The sequence below is a fragment of the Poeciliopsis prolifica genome, unplaced genomic scaffold (genome assembly GCF_027474105.1).
Source record: "Poeciliopsis prolifica strain line A6 unplaced genomic scaffold, Auburn_PproV2 SCAFFOLD012, whole genome shotgun sequence".
Classification (NCBI taxonomy): Eukaryota; Metazoa; Chordata; class Actinopteri; order Cyprinodontiformes; family Poeciliidae; genus Poeciliopsis; species Poeciliopsis prolifica.
This window is the reverse complement of record NW_026562387.1, coordinates 645,428-667,144: the sequence shown is the minus strand read 5'-3', so window position 1 is coordinate 667,144 and position 21,717 is coordinate 645,428.

Here is a 21,717-nt window from a genome sequence, read left to right as displayed (position 1 = left end):
AGTGAATAGAAAATCTGAAACATTTCTCAAAGACCTTGGTCTGTAATGTTTCAAAGGGTGAGTTCAACTTTTAGAACTGAAGTTATGGAAGTAAAACAAGCTTTACTGGTGAGTCCATCAACAGTCCATCAGCAGGAAGTGGACTGACAGGCACTGCAGAGAGAGGACGACAACATGACAGCCCTTTTGATATATCAAAAAAAGATACAAATATCACATTAGTAAACCATAAAAACTACAGATGGAGAACAGAAACGTGGATGTTTAAAGAGATTTACCTCCATGAAGGAGAGATGGAGAAGTTTGTGACAATAAATAGAAGAACAGCAAGTATGATAAATAACTTCAAAAATACAAGAATAAAGTCTTATATTTTTCTTTATCCGCAATATTTCAATATTTCTTAAAGAAATATTGTGGCTTATGATAAAAAAAGTTGTCTTGATAAGAAAAAAAAACACTTTATTCAGATCTGAGGTGAACAGCTCATTAAGTCTGTGGTTCGTTCTTTGAAAGTCGTTTAAACAATAATATTGGGCTAACTGCTTAATGATGGATTTTCTTGTCTTTTTTTACTTGAAGATTTATTTAATTTTTATTTTTCTTAAAATATATGGACTGAAGGTTGCACAGTGGTAGCACTGTTGCCTTGCAGCAAGAAGCTCGCGAGTTCGACTCCCGGCCCGGGGTCTTTCTGCACAGAGTTCACATGTTCTCCCTGTGCATGCGCAGCTTCTCTCTGGGTACTCTAGCTTCCTCCCTCCCACGGTCCAAAAACATGACTGTTAGCTTAATTGGTGTCTCTAAATTCTCCCTAGGGGTGAGTGTGTGTGTGCATGGTTGTTTGTCCTGTCTGTACTTGTGTTGCCCTGTGACATATAGACAGGACAACATAGGGCAACTGTTAGGTATTTTCCTCGAACCTACAATAAAATAACCACAGAAAAATCTCTAACAGCAACACAGAGTCTGAACAGACTGGCGACCTGTTCAGGGTGTTCCCCGCCTCTCGTCCAGAATGTCAGCTGGAGATAGGCAGTAGCACCTCTCCTGATGCCATTAGGGACAAGGGTGTTAGAAAATGGATGGATGGATATATGGACTACGTCTGTCTTGAAATAAAGACTTATTATTTAAATGTTCCAAACTCCTGCTGCTGGTAATAATTTGATGCTGTCTGCTAAAAGTTAAAGTGTTTTCCTACTTGAAAAGCCCATACCAATAATTTCTTCTCAAGATGCTCCGTGTTCCTCATTTGAAGGCAGCCTGGTGTAGAGTTCTGATGAATTTATGACCACAACTTTAGATTTAAGTTGTTGCAGCTCATTTCAATTAATCTGTTTCAATAATCAGGTCATAGAACACTTGTGCCAGTGGCTTGTACAGATAATTTAATAAATATCAGATGCTCAATAGTTTGAGATGTGTGATCCCTAAGGGAGGCTTGACAAAAAATAATTGAGAAATGCTGACATAAATCATTATTATGTGTTATTAGCCTGAACCCTTCAGACCTCGTTTTCCTGTGTGTGGGTGTGTGGAGGCGAGCGCAGTGTGTTGTGTGTAAATGAACAGAAGTAGTCCATGCAGGTCTCAGATGGGGGTTTGGCCGTGAACACACAAACAAGTCAAGTCAGGTGAGCTGCAGTGCAGCTGCCACTGTGAATCACAGCCCACCTGAAGACTCGGATTAATGTGCCGGCCTAATTAACCTCTGGATCTTTACTAAATGACTCCGTTGTTTGACTTAAACCAAAGGGACATGGCGACAAAGGCCTACTGTATATATCACCACATACTTGTTCCAGCCTTCTCTTGGGGATGTGCAGTAAAAAAGGTTTTGCTGATATGGAAGAGACTAAAACAAATGGTGTCATTTCGACCAGCAGTCATAATGCTTTAACTCTGCCAGAGCTAAAAATGCTACAAGAAGTGAGAAATCCCATAAAACCTCTAAATGACAGGTTATATCTTAGTTTCATTTTCAAGGACAGTCTGAGCCATATGTGACCTCAAAGAAAATGGAGTCTTTTATCAGCTTGCTTTTACTCGTGACAAAAGACGGTAAAAGGAATCCCATTTTCTTTTCTTTTTTTTTCTTTTTTTTCCTTTTTATCCCATTTTAGATATTGTACAGCCTAATCCAGTCTGGAGAAAATGGGATGACTCTTTGGTACAGACATGAAAATAAAATAACACACTTCCATGCAAGCCCAGTTCTCTCTTGTAGTAATGGATTCCAGATTGTTCATTCTGAAACAGGGGCTCTACAAATTTGGGTTTCAGAAAAGAAACAGTGCTTTATGCTTTATTCATTTATTTATTTATTTTTTTTGGCACAATCTTAAAGTATCTAAAATGCTTTATAAATTTATCAAATGAATCACAAACTGGACAATAACCCTGCCAGCATAACTCAGCTGATTGAACTTTTCTTTTTTTTTTTTCTTTTGCCTTGCGAGGTAAAAAAAAAGAAAAGTTCAATCAGCTGACCAAGGTGTTGGTTCCCATTGACAACATATCAAGGTCATCAAATGTGTTTCTGTGGTCCAGGTAAGGTCTGCAGGGATGCAATAAGAAAATGGACATGCAGACAACAGAACAGAAGTGATACTGATGGTGGTAAAGTCAGTCTTCTGCACTGTGACTCTGCCCCAGAAAGGCTTTCCAGTGGGGAAACTAGGACGTGGTGGAGTAATGGGCGTAGGTGTTAGACTCATTGTGGCTTTGTGCTGTGTGCATGAAAGCATGTAGAAGTTGGAAAAAACCAGGATTTTCCTGCCACAGTCTGTTGGGGTGGTTTTCTTGAAGCACATTCATACCTGCCCTGTTTAATCCACTTTAATTAAACTGTAAATTCATTTGCTTGAAAGTTTGGTTCGTTTTTAGAGTGTGAATGTGTTTTCAAACTCTGATCTGGTCCAAAAAAGCAAAGTCTGATCAGCCGGGTCAAAGCGGTTTGAAAGCTTAAGAATGCCATTGAAAATACGCATCAATAAAAACTGACAGGTCAGACCATTTGTTTTTGATAACTACAAAATAAGTTTCAGGTACTCTTTTGATTACAACCTGCCCTGAAAATTGGTTTAATTTTGTGTAAATATGTGTTTGTATGTTCTGTTTTTGAGATTTGACTAAGAGTTTTAAAGCACCAGTTTTTGCGGTTGGTAGTTTGGTACAGTCCACAGAACATTTAATGTATATTATTCTTGGAGTCAGCAACAATGAAGAGTTCTCTAAATGTGACCAAAGATGGGGAATGGTTTGTTTCCCAGCTCGCTGTCTTCATCCACATCACTGTTAATGTTGTTCACTGTAAAACAAACCGTGAGCCAACTGGACGCCTTTATTTGGGGCAAATGATTTTTCCCTGTTTATTAAGACTTTTTCTTCATATTGACGTTGATAAATGTAGAACTTATGACCAAGTTTTGAGAATGTAAAAAGTAGAATGTATACATGTTTGTTTTCAAGTGTACAAAGTCAGCAGGAAAATAATTAATGTTGCAGTATATAACTTTCATAATTTTTTTTACATTTTTACATATTATTTATTTAAAAATGTAATTCTGTTTTAAGCAATGAAATATATATGATATACGTGAAGTTAAAGTACAGCACACATTAGCAAAAGTTGGTTTTGCTTATTGGGTTTCAGGATCATTGAAAAAATGCAGAGTGAGCTTTAACAGCTAAATTCATTGAGAATCTTGATTTTTATGACCATGAATGCCTTTCGCAACTAAAACTCTCAGCTCTCAGACCGTGCAGGAATAAATCTGGTGAACACACTTGTTATGTCTCTTTTTTAAACCGGTATTGGAGACATGCAGTTTTGTCTTTCATGACAAAAGCTTGTTCATAAGTATTTTAATAAGTACTATGACCTCTTGTAGAGTGATTGTTGTTGGACATTCCTCATGGACGAATGTGAGGTATCTGCAGAGTGCAATTCAGCAACAAGCATGTGGAAGCAGAGAGCTGGAAGCGGTTTCCACAAAAAATAGGAAAAATGGCTCAAGAAAAGCCAACGCAGTTTTTCTACCAACTGATCTTCTCCAGTGTGTTGCTGTGAAACAGATAAGGCTCCTTCTGACCGTTGTTTTACCTGCATGCTCTGACCTGCAAAACCATTCCTGAGCTTCTTCTTAATTTGTCACATAAATACAACAAAAACACAAAATAAGTGTAAGTGAATAGATCAGTTTTCCTTAAACTATGGAACATTTGCAAACATCAAGGCTTCACTTGCTGTCATTTTCCACAGACTTACAATCAGATTTCAGTTGTACTGAACCATTCTAGCATTTTGTCTTTGATCAAAGCTCTGCTACTGTAGCTGAACACCGCTGAAAGAGAACAGCCAATGAAAAATAAGTAATGACGAAATTGAAACTGAAAAAAAAAACAATAGGGAGTCTTGGTCAAATATATAAATAAACTGAAACTAAATTTTGTTCAAATTGTTCAAAAAGTGCAATTATAATTTGTAGATATAATGTGAAATAAATAATAAAGCATGATGCCAGAGCACAAAGGATCAAATTAGATTGAATAGATCTACTCTATGGATCACAAAGCAGTATGTTGCACTGGATTCTCATGTTTTTAATGAAAATGTTTCAGGTTGTTGAATACTTCAGCAAGGTCAAAAGTCGTCTCCACTCTGTCACATGTTCCAGTTCTCCTCTACACTTGTGCATCTACAGCCTTCGAGTGTGACGCTGCTAACAGCAGACACTCTCCTTTCCCCGGTCCCCCTGCCAACCTCTACAAAGCCACTTTAATCTTAAATGGGTCTTGAAATAATTCAAATCATTTGAGAATCATTTCTGAACTTTGGGTATGCATAACATTCCCTTGATGTATGCGACAAAGAGCCTTCAAAGCGTTGTTGGTTGCAGCCGCAGGATCTCAGGACGCAGTCACCTCCTGTGAGATCCAATCAGTGTGAAGATGCACTCGGCCTCATCAGAAGGGCTGCTTGCTAATCAGACTCCTCAAGCATCGATGTGACAATTAGCATTAGGATTATACTTCAGCTTCTTGTCCCCCCAGAGTGCCATGCGTGCCTTTGTGTTCATTTTGATTTCATAATGTAAACAAACTTGAATGGACAAGACATTTGTCCTCTGAGGAGCCTCTCACGACATGAGTGAGGCTTCAGACTTGAACATTCTTACTTTTACCAACTTACAATAAAAGTGACAATACCACAGGGCACAGAAGATGGCGCTATGGACTGAGTTGCACAAGTTACAAAATAAATAAATAAATAAATCTCTGAGTTTGAAAGTGTGACTCTGTAGAAGAAGAAACTGTGATCCTGGAAAGGAATACGAGCTTCAGGTATTCCTTGTGGCAGTTTTTTATCCTTTTAATCATCAGCATATAACTCAACATCAGAATACTTTAAAGATTTGCTGTTATTGTATGAACCTTCCAGACCTCTCAGGTGTGTTCTGCTCTTCACCCAGAACAAGAACCAAACATGGAGAATCAGCATTCAGCTTCTATGCACCACAAATCTGGAACAAACATTCAGCAAACTGAAGAACAGCTGAAACTCCGAGTTCCTTTAAAGTGGATTAAAAACTCAGCTGTTTAGAGTTGTTTTTGAAAGATTATAACTGAAACATGAGCCAGCATATTCGATGTCTATTGATGAATTTTATGATGGGGCTTGATAAAATGTAAGGTTTGTAACTGGTGTCACATTTGGTTACTGCTGTTATGATGCACTTTGCCTTGTTGCTCAAATGTCTACACAAAATAAACTTGATTGATTCATTGTTTGGAGCACCATTTGGCTGGGCCTCTGTTGAGGGAGTTTCTGTCTGTGAATATTTATGCAATTAATTGTTCCATATTTTTATATAATTTTTAAAAATGAATTTTTACTTTGAATTTAGTTTTTGTATTTTCTTTTTTGTCAAAATAGCCAAATCTTGTTAATGGTAATTGGTCTCTAAACACAATGAAAAGGGTTAAAGATTCAAGGGGTGAAAAATTTTCATAGCCACTGTACATTGAGTTGAACTGAACTACAGTAGAATTTCTTCCTCACACCAGTGAGACAAACTGCAGATAGGCAAACATCCATTGGCAACCTTAAAGTTGTTATATGGAACATAATAGTTCTGGTGATGAACTGAATGAACAATTTTTTTTCTATTTGCAAAAACACAAGAAATGTTTTCATTGAAGCCAAGTGTATTCTTGGCTTCAACCTGATTGAGTCGTCATGAGTGAGTGTGAAGACAAGGACGAGAGTTCAAACTGGAGAGAAAATACATTTGTACAAACAACATTGTATTGGATTCTGCAAACACAATTCCGAGGTGGCAAAGACCGTGCTGCAGAGGCAAGGTCTTTTTCAGAACAAAGACAGAGATTTTTCAGTGGGAGAAGTGCAGTCTGTGGGTAAAATAAAATGAAATCTCTCTCTATCTCTGTCTCTTTCTTTCTCTCTGTGGCTTCTTTAGATCAAATATTTTGCTGCAGACCAGGAGCTTCATTATCTTTCATTTCACATAATGAATCCCTTCATTTAAAGTGTAACCTTACATTTCTTTGTTTAAAACATTTATGTTAATGCTTGTTAAATCCGTGTTCATCAAACTCACTGTTTTGAGTGACTTGACCAAATCTCACCAGAACTGGCCAACCTTTCACCTGACTAGCACAGCTTTACTAAATCATCTGAAGTTCTCTCCTCATTTTACCTTTACAATTAGGCTCGTGACAATAAATATTGCTGGACGATAAACTGTGCCAGGACTTAATGTGAAAAACAATGTTAGCCATTATAGATAGGAAAAAAAAATTACTTTCCACCAAAACATTATTAAGTATTGAGAATAATCTCATACATACATTTTCTAGAAAAAACAGGACATTTCTGAATTTAACAAGTCGGAAATGTTTTGATTTTTGAAACTCGGAAAATTTCCCATTTAAAAAAAATAAAAAACACAAAATAACTGAAACCATGAGTACAAAAACATAAACTTCTTCAAGAACTATGCAAATTATTGAGTTTAATTTAATTGATTAATTGCATATTGTGATATGCTTATTCACAAAAATCAATTTCTGAAGTACCATCATTCCATCCACTGTAACCAAGGATTCAACTGGGGCACGTCTGGGCTGCACATGTTTCCTGATCTGGTAAACGTCAGGTTTACATATCTTTGTAAATCTAACGTTTCAACCTGTTTCAGGTTGAAAAGTGAAGCTCTGATTTTCTGTCAGTACTTGAAAGCTGGACTTTTTTCTCCAGTTTTGCCAGAGGCATCAGTTCAATCCTGGGTTTGCTTGATACTCATGACTCAAGTCCCTGAGGTCAGAGAAGAAATATGAGCTGCATTTACAGGTGTTACCTTGTAGAGAGGTGAGTAACGGCACACAAGTTATTTGATCCTATTAATGCTGGCTGATGCACAGCCATCTGAAGCCAGGCAGGAGTTGTTGTTAACCGGATGGGGATTTTTACTGTCCTGCTCCATGTCGGTCCTTGCAGGGAGTAAACAGACGACTAACTTCTAATGGGTTTGCTATGGGATAAACCGATGGAGCAAGAGGAGCTGCTGTGTTCTCCATTATTAAATGTGAGGCAAAAAGTTTCTGCTTTTGGACCCCAAAAGATTTGATGAATTTCTGCATTCAAATGAATGTAAACGATGTATGCTATTCCTTTTACTACTATGTTTTTAAACTGCTAAGCAAAAATTAAGTTTTAGTGCCAACCTAATTTGTCTATTAATCAATCACTTCCACTGGGATTTTGTGATTTTTTTCTTCAGATTTTCTTGTAATCAGAAACCTATATTTTGTTGTGCTGATTTAGAAAAATGTGCAAATAATTTTGCGATATTTCTTCCTCATAAACCCCCATCAAAAATGTCAGATGGTCAGGCTGCTGATCATTCCTGCGTAGTTCTGGATGAAGGTCTCCAGGTGCGCAGGCCACAACTGCTGAGTCATTTCTATCTGTGGCAGGAGACAGAAATTAACTTAATGATTCACAAACAAAAATAAATTCTAAACTTCAAACACATTCAAAAATGTCACAAAGGGCATTTCAGAGTTGAGTGTGGAGTTTAGCCGGTGGTTATTTGTGGAGCAGCTCACAGGACCTGATGTTTCAACTCATTAATGTCAGCATTTCATCGGGTCTCCGGTGGGCCGCCGCCACACATAAAGCAGCAGTCAGGTTAGTAGCGTAGCTTGATGCTTTGAGGGCACAACAAAGCATCAAACTGTTAAGGTCAGAGACCCAATGTGCACAATAACCAACACACAATTTCTTGCACTCTTCATTTGGATGCACACACTATTCATACTCAACTCCATAAAAAACATGGACAGCGATGGAGCACTCTGATGAGTCATTCGTTTTCAGATGTCTCCAGGGCAAAAGTGAAGCCTCTTGCTTTTGACTGCAACCTGTTTGTTCTGTTCAGACAGCCATTCTATAAAATGTTCCTTATTTAACTTCATCTGACCCAAAAAGCCCATATAAATCCATGTCACTGGGATTATGCCAACTCTGAAACTGACTTGTTTTTTAATTGGTCTTTCCAAATTCTCCTTCTGTGTGAGTGTGTATGTGCATGGTTGTTTGTCTCTGTGTTGCCCTGCGACAGACTGGCGACCTGTCCAGGGTGACCCCGCCTCTCGCCTGGAACGCAGCTGGAGATAGGCACCAGCACCTCCCGACCCCGTTAGGGAAAAGGGTGACCAGAAAATGGATGGATGGATGGATGGTTACATATGCTTTATGAAATCATGTACAAAAAATATACAATATATAGCTACACCATATACATGGTGCTGCATCTGTTACCCTGCAACCTTGGGTGGCAGAGTAATGTATTATAAAAGATCGTCCTCCAACGTGTGGTGCTGTGACACAGGCAAGATGAGACACACACGTTGAGTTCTTGTTAACATCCAACAGAAGATTAATTCCATTTGTCAGTGAAAAAAAAAAAAACTTTTTTATTCACCGAATTGTAAATAAAAACACTTATGTAAGTGTTTTAAATAAATACACTAAGAGGTTTACTGTTCCTCTTAGTTTAGGAACAATAAACCAAGAGAAAAGCAGCGACAAAAGTGTCTGAGAGAGATCAGAGAGCACGAATTCTAAGTAAATAAAAAAAAGCCTCACACTCTGACAGAGACTTACATATCACCTGCCTGGAGAGCTTTAGTTGAAGATATGTTCACAGATGAAGAGCTTAAAGAAAGCCAAAATCACTCTCTGCTAACTGAGTCTGACGCCATCGATATTGGAACAAAGTGTTTCTGACGGATGAGACGTTTAACGAAGCAAAGCTGCTTTCAAACAACAAGAAGAGTTCTACTCTATCATACATGGCAGATTCAGAAGGAACAGAACCCACATAAATACCCTTATGATGCACAGGCACAGATAAAATAAAAGAATTCCTTCCAAAAGTCTCCCTTGTGAAACATCTGGAAACAATACAACCTTGACATGTTTGTACAGAGTTAGAAATGATGCCATCATTCCTTCACTGCACTGCAAGACTAGAGGTAAACATTTGAAAATGATTTTTACACTACATGTCTTCATATGTGGATCATTTCAATGTTGATTGCAACAACAGCTAAAAACAAAACCCTTTATGTGTAGCTTTGGATAATGTTCTTTGACATAGTGTATACTGAGATGTTCCGATACAACTTTTTCACTTCTAATAAAATCACATAATTGCAGTTCTAAGTATTGGCTGATACCGCTACTGATGCGATATCATTAGGACTCATACATAGTGTATATTGTTGTCTTTAGTGGCCTTTTTATGAAAGTGATCGACAGGAAAATAGATAATGAGAGAGGAGGAAAGCCATGCGACAACAAATATGAAGCCAGGAATCAAACCTGCGACGATCTCGTCGAAGTCTAAGGTCTCCTCACGTGGATTGTGCTTTGTCTGGAGTGCTGGAGTGGATTAACTGTTGGAGCAGGCTAAATGTTGGAGCGGACTAGAACCTGGAGCAGAATGTGTGTGTTAGGGTGCTTATCTCTGAGATTTTAGATGTAAGCCTTTGTGATATGATATTCGTTTCTTTGGCTGGTATTTGATCAATATCCAATATCAATATTGGATCAGAACTCATTTGTAAGTCTTTCTGAAAAGATTATTTTCTTCCATTACAATATTATTATATTGTGTAATCCAATCCAAATTGGAATTGGATTATTGGATACATGGAGTAATTAAGGGTATGCCAAAGGTTTATAATGACAAACTCGCCTTGTTCTAGGAAGTGATAGACATTATTGCAGAAGTTGTCCCAATCATTTGGAATGTATCCTGAAACAGCAAACAATTAGGAGAGCTACAACCACAGGCAACTGACCAAAATCTGACATTCCTACAACACTTCAAGTCTCAAGACTCTGGTGGTCTTTTCAGTCAGTGAACTCATCACGTGTAGGCGCTAACAGGTCCAGCTGTGGAAAACACATTTCCATGTTAACACCTTTAGCAAATTAATTAGTTAGGTGTTTTAAAATTAAATATTGTGATGTGACAATGGTGCAGCGGTAAAGTGTGATTCCTGTGGGATCACAGTTTTTGAACAGGGCTTGAAACTGTTGTCACAGTTTCAAGTCCCAACGTGGTGACCTTTGCTCCATTTCTTCCCCCTCTCTCATAACCCACTTTCTTGTCTGACAACTGCAACAAAAGGCAACTATAGCCAACAAAAACCTTAATGAAATTAAGTCTTAAGGATCAAAGAGATGTAAGTCGTCATTTAAAATGAAACAGTGGTTTCTGTGACATATTGAGACATTTCTGCAGCTCTTAAAGACTGAAGGGGAATAAAAGAGAGTGACATTTTTAGCAGGTAACTGGAAAACTGAAGCGCAGCATGTTCTCATGTTTTATTCTTATGAGATTTTTTACTATCTGGTATGCAAAATGTTTGAAATTAATCTATGAACCTGAATCTACGCAAGACATTCAACCCAACCTAACCTCAAGGGAATATGCACACAGACTGCTGTTTTAGTAATGCTAGCTATGCTAACCATGCTAATAGTTGAAGTAGGTTGCGGAAGATAAGTGGATATTTGAACTCTGTAATCATTAATCTGTGTTAAAAGCACAGTGAAGTGATCTAAACAATTCTGCTTTTGGCTTCTTCTTTCTTCTTTCAGCCGTGAGGCTGTTAGATTTCCTTGTATAGACACTGGGATAAGATAAAGATTTTCGAATGTTTGCCTTTGCCATGGCCTTTTTATGCATAATTACCATATATTCTGCTTGTGCATTATATTAGAGTTTGTTAAGAGTTAGATTTGAGTGTTACATATTATTAAGGAAGCAGGGAAGGCAAAATGTCAGCATGTCATTTCCCAGCTACTTTCAACATGAAGGTTTCCACTTATTTGGCTACTGCTGACATCTAATGAGCAACAGGTTTTAGAGATATAACTTTGGGATATAATTTTGAGATACCTGGAATAAACTACCACCTAACTCAGTTCATGTGTTGCTTTTCCATCCACCCAATATCCACTTCCAGTCATTTACCATGTTAATCAGTAGTCAGTTCTAGGATTCATCTAATATGAAAGTTCATTGCTGCTTTCTGGTAACCTATCTACTGTACATTTTATGTCAAGCTGTAACAGACTTTAACAGTAATTTAAATGCTCAATGATCAGTAATTCTTTAGTTTAACAATCTTGTACTTTCCCCAACAGTGCAGCTTAAAAAAAAAATCAACCAGTGATGAAAAATAACACTTACAACATCAGTAATATCAGGCTTTGTGACCAGTTTAAAGGAAGTGAGTTTTTTTTTTTTTTTTGGATTGGCTAATCCTGCACTGGACAGAAACTCTTTAAGACACACGACTGAACAGATTTTTAAAAATATATAACGCAAACAGAATGTTGAGATATTTCGAAGGAGAGAATTCAACGTTTCCTAGAAACTCCAAGTACACAATATGCATTCAAGGGTAAAATATTTGGATATGTCCCCTTGAAAAGAATGAAGACAGAAAACCATGTAGCATTTTTCTTCTATTTTACAGTTATGTGTAACTTTGCGCTGGTATATTCCCTTAAATCCTAATGAAATGCATTGAGGCTTGTGCTCACACTGTTACAAACTGTGAAGTATATTGAATGAAGTTAAAAAATAGACAGTGGAGTTTTTTGGGTTCTGTGTTTAAGTATTATTCTAAACTCTGATATCTAAGCTGAGCAGCTCCAGGAGAACTCTGCTGTTAGTCTGCTGAGAATTGAACTTTGACAATCTAGGCAAAGGAGAATTGAACTTTGACAATTTTCCCCAGTATGAGAAATATTTCCTGCTAACTTTAAAAGATCGTCCTGCCATTTGGCCCTTGTAGTGTAGATCAGGGTTTTTTTTCTTTTGCTATGATCATTTTCAAAAGAAAACCTCAACAGTAGGGTCCTTCTGATTGACCTTAACTACACAGGAACGTAGAATGGCAGTGCGTTCTCCAGAGTCTTTTTTCTACTCTTCTATATCTACAATTCTCTCTCTTACCCCAACCACATATGCTGATTCTGAGGAAATATTAGAAGCAAGATAAAACAGAGAGAACTTCTGACACAGGAAGACTTTAGTTGAACGGCAGACTCCACAGGAAGGTTGTTACAGTTAACTCAAATGAATGAAAAAATGAAAACTGAAATCGAAAAGACATTTTTAACTGAATAAATAAAAACTGTAACTAATGTGTAAACATTATAACTTACACACACACACACACACACACACACACCCCCACACACACACACACACACCCACACACACACACACCCCCCCCCACACACACACACACACACACACACACACACACACAAGCAGTTTACATCAGATGTCAGCAAATTACGGGACTCCATGCTCCTCCTGCCAGCTATGCTACACAAAATAGCAACAGCAAAATTTTGGGGAAAACAACTGAGTCAGTTGGTTGTTTGAAAATAGATTTATTGAAAATGGAATCTTCTGTTGAATATTCATTTCTCAATCAATGTATGCATAATCACAATGTAATACTTTGACCTTTTTGAATTCTGACAAAAAAATTCAATCAACCATACTAACTAATATATGTAATAAACACTGAACTAAAATTAAACGATATTAACTGTAATAATAAATTAGCAAACACACTCCAAAGGTTAATTAAAATGAACACATCAAAACAAAACAAAACTATAATGAAAAACCTACAACTAATACTATCCTCCTTTTGCAGTGAAGAAAAATGTCTATGTTAAAATTGGAATTATAAGCTTTTATTGTGAGTCACTGTGATGGAGGATAATAGATGGCCCTCACTGAATAGTTAGATAAGTTATATGGCTGCTTGAAACTAGTCTGATTACCTGACTACCCTGCATGTTGTTTGCAATATGAACATCCATCCAGCCAGGTGGGACTATTTCACTACGCTGGCCTTTTCTCAGGCATGGCAAGGGAACATAACCTGGAAGCTGGTAGGAGAGCAGAGCCTTTGTCCCCAGAATTCAATATACAGCCAGAACTGAAAGGAAATCTGCAGGTTTACGCGAGAACTACAGGTGTTCAAGAAATGGCTGCGGAGCTGTGAAGCGGCTAAAGGAGTGTGACTTGAATGGGCTATCCTCTGTAAAGAATCAAGCTGTGCGAGACAAACCCTAACATATTACAAGCTTGATGAAAGCAGTGAGAAAAGCACCAGTTACTAAGAAACTGTATGATGATGACAGAAGCTAATAGAAGGTTTCTGGAGTCCATTTTCTGGAAACACAAAGGCGTGAAACAAGGATTTACAACCTTATAGATTTCTCTCTTTTTGTGTCTTTTTTGAGAAATTTAACAGCTACAGATTTTTACACTAATTTTAATATCAAACATGACCTATGTGACATGCATTTTTTTAAAAAAAAGACAGTCTCTCAGAATAAAACTTTTTTTCTGCATGAAGTTATTGTCTCCTAAAACTGATTTTCAAAATAAATATTTAGCTTTTTGAATAAATACTTAGTTTGACTGTACAAATATATTAATACTTGAACAACATAGTGAAAACATGACTTTGAAAAATGAAGACCATTTTTTTTCTCTAAGACCAGCTAAATAAACAAGAAATATTTCTGTATTTATTTTTTACTGTGTAACAGCACTAATATTTAATTTCTCTTTTGACACCTTGTAAAAAACAATCACACCACTGACTTCACCACTGCTTTTCTGCTTTAGCTAAAATACCCACAATCCTGTGATGCATTTCTATCACCCTCCCATGACAAGATTGAGATAAATTTCTGCTCAATAATTTTTTCCTGATCCATACCGATATGTTAAAAGAATTACTAATACCAACAAAAAAAAAAGAGTTGGATACCGATGTTAGACCAATGAATCATACTAACAAGGCTAGATTTTGGATGGCCCATATCATCATACTGCCTCCATCAAAGGTATTTCACATTGGCAGAGAAGATTTGGAGAGTTCTGCATAGTCTCTACCCAGATGAGACTATGCTCTACCTACTCTGTTCTTCATTTTCCCTAGAAAGATAAACAATTTTTCCAACTGAGATCTATTATCAAGAAGCAATCAATGAAAAATTATCCAATAAAAAGTTTGCTTGCCTTTTTGTTGACATTAGGGATGATTACATTTCGTTGCTTTGTACATGTGACAGTGCAATGACAATAAAGTTGAATTCTATTCTATTCTATTCTATTCTATTCTATTCTATTCTATTCTATTCTATTATCACTAACATCAGTGTTAGTAAATAATAGTTATTTTTTAACATGTCAGTATCGGCCCAATAAATAACATATGTCTGATAATAACAGCTGATATTTACTTTCATCTTGTTGCCATTTGTTTCTGGAGGAGGTTGGTCATGTGACAGTGCTGAAGCACAGGATTGTGGGTAGTTTAACTCAAGAACAGAAGCAGTGATGAAGTCAGCAGTGTGTCTTTTGTTTTCAAGGAGTGAAACTGAAGTGAAATTTCTGTAATATTGGTTATCATCCGAAATAGGAATACTAATGTCAGATATTGGCCTTGGCCCAAATTTTCAGATTGGTGGATCCCTACTAAAAATATACATCTGATGCTTTATCAAAACTGATACACACCTCAGCACTAACACATGGGATTGTCCCCACTTAAAAAAGCCCATTTTACCAGAATTTATTGACAGGTCATTGATTTTAGGACTTTATATTTTATTGTCAGTGAAGTAAAGAGAATTAAGTCAATAGCAGCAGAATGATCTTCAGTAATTGTCAGAGAAGCACAAGTGTTCTTAGTTCTCATTATTGGAGCACATTGATTGTCTGTGTGGACAGTTTTTCCTGCCAATCTCCTTAGCAGTGGTCAATTACCTTCAACAGCTGTTGTGATTGCACAGTACGAATTGAAGCAGAAGTGGGAAAAGCTCACGATTTCTACTGAAGTCGCCTGCACCTTCTAATGAAAGCCATGGATCTGAAAGTTTCCCCATGATCGCTGACTCTAGATAAGTTTTCCTTTTCGGACATACTTTCCAAATCGAGGTTGAAGGGAATAAAGCCCCAGTTACATCATAGCCTGGAGAGTTTAGGCACATTTTTAATATGTGAAAACGCACAATGTGAGACATTCTATATTTTATTATTGATCAAAGGTAACATTTGTTCAACTAAAGCTGCCATCATGAGACCCTGCCAGTACAGTAGAGATCAGAGGACTGAAGATGTTTTCAAAGGATAAAATAAAAGTGTTATTCGATTGTGAAGTCATCTTATTTTAGGCAAGCCAGAGGCAAAAGTGAAATGATTCGACAGGCTTTGAAGTTGCATCATCCTAAAGTCACCCAATGAGATGGGAGTGATGTGAAGCTACAGAGATAAAGAAGAACAAATCTCCTCCTGCTCCAGGGTCTGCCAGCATGGAAATCCTAAACATTACTGAGGTGGGGGACGATTTATGTTGTGTTTGAAGAACAATGTTGCTTTGTTATTCACAATATGATTTTATTGCATATGTAATCTCTACAGATTTATGTTGCGTTAGCTTTTCTGGACACGCCTAAATATTTCAGATCAACAAACTAATTTTATTTGCAGTGAAAGATAAATTTGAGTAAATACAAAGAGCAGTTTTTAATAGATCTTTGGACGATTGTGTCAACCGCATCAATCAAGATGTTACAAGAACTGCCAAAGAGTTTTATTATTTAAAAAGTCTTAAATATATGTATCTAAAATGAAGCCCTTAAATTGTCTTAAATTCAAGGCCTACCGTGTAGTGATGTAGGAGGTAAATGAAGCTGGAGCGTTCCCTTTAAACAATTTGTATCACCAGTTGGCTGGATGATGTTTGTTTTTGTCACTGGCTCACTTATGTTTCCAACCGATACAACGCAAAGTTTTCTCTGTGCAAAAACAATAAAAAAACTTACAGGACCATGCACTGTCGGGGTTTAGACTGTATAGAACCATATGCATGAACTACACTGAAAACAAACATTTACAACATTGTGTAAACTCTTCCTCCATGGGAGCTTTCACTGTGCAGAGTGTGGAGAGAGTGTTCAAAAGAAAGAAGGATGGAAATGAAAGATGAGTGGGATAGACGGGTCAGATGGAGGATTGAGGAGAATCAAAAGGATGAAGATGAGGTTTCAAGACAAATCAACAAGAGTGAGAAAAATAAAGGTATGAAAGAGTGATATGAAGGGTTTTTAGTGCTGAAGAAGGATGACTGGAATGGAAAGGGTGAAAAAGAGGAGTTGGGGGATATGAGTGTGAAAAACTGTGGAAAAGGAAGCTGAGGGTTTATAAGTAGGATGACAGGCTTTAAAAAGTCAAGAATGGAAAAAAAATGCATTTATTTTGGAGGATGAATGGGATGATACTTTTAACATAGAATCAACAAGATGAGTTTGAAGCAGAGGGTTGAGTGGGGCTTTGTAGGTGAATGAGGATGATGGTGTGAAGCGGGATGAGGAGAATGAGTGTGAGAAAGAAATTTTAATTTGATGATATGGAGAAATAAGGAAGAGTTTAATAAGCCTTGTGAAATGACAAAAACAGATAAATCAAGTGATCCGCTGCGGTTTAGGTAAATTTCTTGATGAAACTGATGTGTTTTCTTCCGTAAACATCAAATCAGCACCGGATTGTCAACAAAGAACATTTCAGGCTTGGAACAAACATCAGTTAGAAAACTTATACACTATACAGTATTGTATGCTTTCTTATGGCTTTGAGACTGAACCTGTGAACATTAAATCATGATGATTTTTCCTAAACATAAAGAGAAAGCAGATGCAAAAAAATGTTCATCTATGATTATGGCCATCCTTACCAGGTCTGTGAGTTACTGAGGCCTTCCCTTCCCTGGCAGGTTTGTGGTGGTGCCATATTCTTGTCACCTTTAATAAAGGATTTAATGGTCCATGCTTTAGTGGAGTTTTATAACCCTGCCCTCGTGTCGGCTTCCATTTTTTTGTCCCTGAAATATTTGGTGAATTCCTTCTTTATTACCTTGCTAGCCTGGGAGTGCAGCTTGCTTTGCGGTGTTGCAGCCTCTGAGTTCTCTGTTGTGAAAGGACAGTTGTAGTTCCTCTCTGAACTTTTTACCATCACAACAAACTTCACTGTGTTTGACACAAAGTAACCCACAATTGTGGTTGGAAGGCGATGTCTGCAAATGTGAACTCTGTGTATGTTTGGAGTATTCAGGGGAGTTTTATAACATCAATCAATAGTTTGTAAAAATGTTGCTGGAGGGTTAGCCTTCATCCAGATTCAAGTCTTTGCGTAGAAAATGTGCCGATACTTGGATGTTTTCATTCAGCAACATGCAGTTTGGGAATCTGAATACCTAGCCCCAATCAAGGTTATCACAATTATCTAAAACAAACAATATTATGAAAACTGAAACTGAGAAAGTATTTTCACTAATTGAAATAAATAAAAATGGTAAATAAAAGGGGAAAAGTACAACTGCATAGAGCAATATCATGCTTCGATAAAATTAACTACAACAACAGTTTATGTCAGCTGTTGGCAAATTACGGCACTCGGTACTTCTCCTGTCGGCTACGCTACACTACTTCACACCAGAAGTAGTGTAGCGTAAACACCAGAGTGGGTTAATGTTTTTTTTTTTTTTTCTAAATGGAATTTTCTGTTGAATATTCATAACCCAATTAATGCACAAAACATTTTGACTTTACTAAAATCTGTTTCTAAAACTTGGAAGAAGTCTAAACAACTAAAACGACCATCATAAGTAAGAGAAAGAGAAACACTCTCTGATAATTAAATAAAAGTACCTGAATGAGACAAACACAAATCAAAATGAAATGAAACTAAATTATAATGGAAAACCCAAAACTTTTAACTAATGCTACTTGACATGCTGTTGGCTGGTGTTGGCAAAGCAGCAAATCCACAAACACTATTTATTTACCTTCGATCTGATTGACAGTACACCCAAGAGTGGAAATAAGGAAGATATTGGAGCATTAGGACGATTTCCACTGCGTGCAATAATTCATATTAAGGTATGTTTAGAGTTAGATCCTTTAAATAGGCAGTTACAAGTGGGTTTAGAGGTGATCTCAAGTATTTATGGAATTTCTCTGTTTGCAGGAGGTTGTCAAAAATTTCAGAAAATGAAATTTCAGAAAATGAAATTTATTTTCAGTTGTGGGGCAACATTTTCACACAGGTTGGTTTTGGTAGCGTTCTTCCTTTGATTAACAAAACCATCTTTTTCTGATTTTTCATAAACTGTTTTATTGTATTTTTTTTTAAATAATAAAACTTATTGGATTATTTGACACTCTTAGAAGCGACAAAATTAGAAGAAATTCCTTTTCGCAGCACTGTAGCTTTACTTAACCTAAACCTTGCCTTCACCTCATTCAGTCAGGTAAGAGAAGTCATTACATCATCTGGGCTTTTTGACTTTTTGCATTTTCTCTGCTGGTTGGTATTTCCCATTAGCGCTCACCCAGTCAGGTGACCTCTGTCACTTCCTCTCAGTGCTGCCGTCCCTGTTGGACTGATCTCAGGAAAAAGTTTCCCTCCTCTTTGTCTTACGTTATGGAAGCAGCACTGCTGTAGAGAGTTGGCCTGATTGACCTTTTTTATCTCTCGAGTCAGACATATAGGGGTGAAAAGAGTTGATCTTTTCCTCAATGATCTCAATCTCCTTGTTATCTCTCAGAGGTCAGCCTTCAGCTTTTTGTTTTGCTGTTCAGTGTCTCTCTTTTTTTTCTGAAGGGCTTTATTTTCATCAAGAAGCTGCTGTCTGTCCTTTATCTCTCTGCTTTAGAAATAGCATCTCAGTTCTGTTTTATTCTCACTTTCTTCACCTCTTTTATTTGTAATTTCACTTGACTTCTTGCTTCTTTAGGATCATGTTTTGGCAACAAAAGAGAGTTCACTGCTTTTATTCTTCAAATATTACCTTTGGCAAAAAAAAAAAAAATACAAAACTACTTTTTTTAAAGAAGGTGGTGATGTTATTTACTTATTTCCATCTATTCTGTTTTTTTTTTTTATTGGAAGATAAAACTTATGCACTCATGTTAAAGGAAAGTTGCTCTTTCTATTGGTCTGTTTAATGTAATTTCTGAAATGACTAAAATGGAATGAAGTCCTGAAATAATCAGTAAAATAGGTAGTGGAAGTTAGTAAACAGGTCTACTTACAAATGTTATACTGAACTGAATCAGCTATTGATTCAGAAACTCAATTTTTACTGATGCCTGTGGAAAAATTATTCTAAAGTTTGCAGTATGTATCTTCTAATCATGAACTGGAATTCTATGTTAATAACATTGCAAAAGTGGAAAAAAGGTGTGACTAATGACAGTTTTACGTCTGCATGTTTGTAGTGCTATCTGCTTTGCAAATATACTGCAAAAAATCAATAAAAATCTAAAACTATTTGTCATAAGTTGAGTCAATGTTCATCCATGCAGACAGAGCGTCTGCATAAACTACCTGCAGGCACCCTGCAACGACTCTGCTGGAGCTGATGTTGCAAGATCAAAGAAGACAAAATCTGGATGCCATAAACTGACCTGGCAGGTCTGTGTTGTTCAGTGACAGAAAACAGGCAGACAATATGATGTAACTACCATGAGTAGAAGTCTGTATGATAACAACATGACTAGCATAGTTTCCACTGATGATTTGATTCCTTCTGACTTCAAATGTAGCAAGGGAAAGGGAAAGGCTAAGACCACCTTCGTATGTGATCATTTAAATGGTAGACTTATGAGTGTAATGATCCATGATACAAAAATAAAATAAAATAAATGTACAGTTATGTGTATAGTCATTCAAACATGGACAGGGTTGCTGGTAGCCTTCTGTGAATGAAAAAAAGTCCATAATGGTCACTGAAACTACTTGAAACTGATAAAAGTAATAAGAAATAAAAAAGAACTCAAAATTAACCAATGAAAATCATTAAATGACTTTGCCAAGTGAGGTGCAGGTACAGCCAAAGCACAGTAGGTCATGTATGTCTGAACATTCATCAGAGGTACAGTAATGTCACCACCGCAATCTGTTGTTGGACATTTGATGGATGGATGGATGGATGGATGGATGGATGGATGGATGGATGGATGGATGGATGGATTCATTCATTCATCTAATCTATCCATCCAGCTCCTCTTCCATCCTATCATTACCTATGAACAAGACATCAAAGTACTTAAACTATGCTCAAGGCAAAAATTCTAAACTGTCCCTTTAAGAGAAAGGGCCAAAAAGCCATCCTCACTGCTTGACATCTGAGTTTTGCTGTGTTGCAATTACACGCTGAGGAGAGTTTAATTAAACATCTGAGACTCAGTGTGTAAGCTTTCTGTGCGTATTGATTTTTGTCAGATGATGGATTAAAAAAGTGCTAAACATTGAGTGGTTGTGCAAAGGTCTTGACTGTTGACGTGTAACTGTAAGTCTCTAGATGGGAGAAAACTTCACAGTAGTGTTGGGTGAAGTAGACTTAATTCAACTCAAACTGTGCTCTGCTTACAGTTCTACAGTCATATCCAAAAACTTTTTCACATCTTGTCAGTTTACATACATAAACCTTAATCTATTTTTATTGAATTTGGTGTGACATACCAACATGAAGCGCAAAATATTGTGAAGTGGAGGAAAAAAAAGATATGTGGTTTTGTATTTAACTCATGTGTTGTCTTGCGGGTCAAAAGTGACCCGTCGCCATGTTTATCTATTGAAAAAATACCTTAAATATTTTTCCCACTTGAAGTTTTATGAATTTTCCTAAATTGACCCTGTTTTTTTAGAAAATGTGATACTTTGTTTTTGTTTATATTTCCACGTGGGCTGTACATCACTAGGGTACGAGGATTGTCTTATGGATCATTTTTGACCCGTGAATTATAAAAGCATTTAAACACTTGTATTTCCGCTGCACGAATCAATCTGCAGCTAACCCCTTACATCACACAAGTTCCCAAGCACAACAAAAAACAATCTCAGACATAATAAATACAAATTAGGTAGGTATGCTGAATCTGAGTACCGGTAGTTGGTTTCTTGCTGACGCCATGAGTAGATGTTTCACTATCAGGTGCTACATTGCATGTTTGCACATGGGATCTTCAGCATAAGCAGTTGAACATCTTATGTTGAACAAATT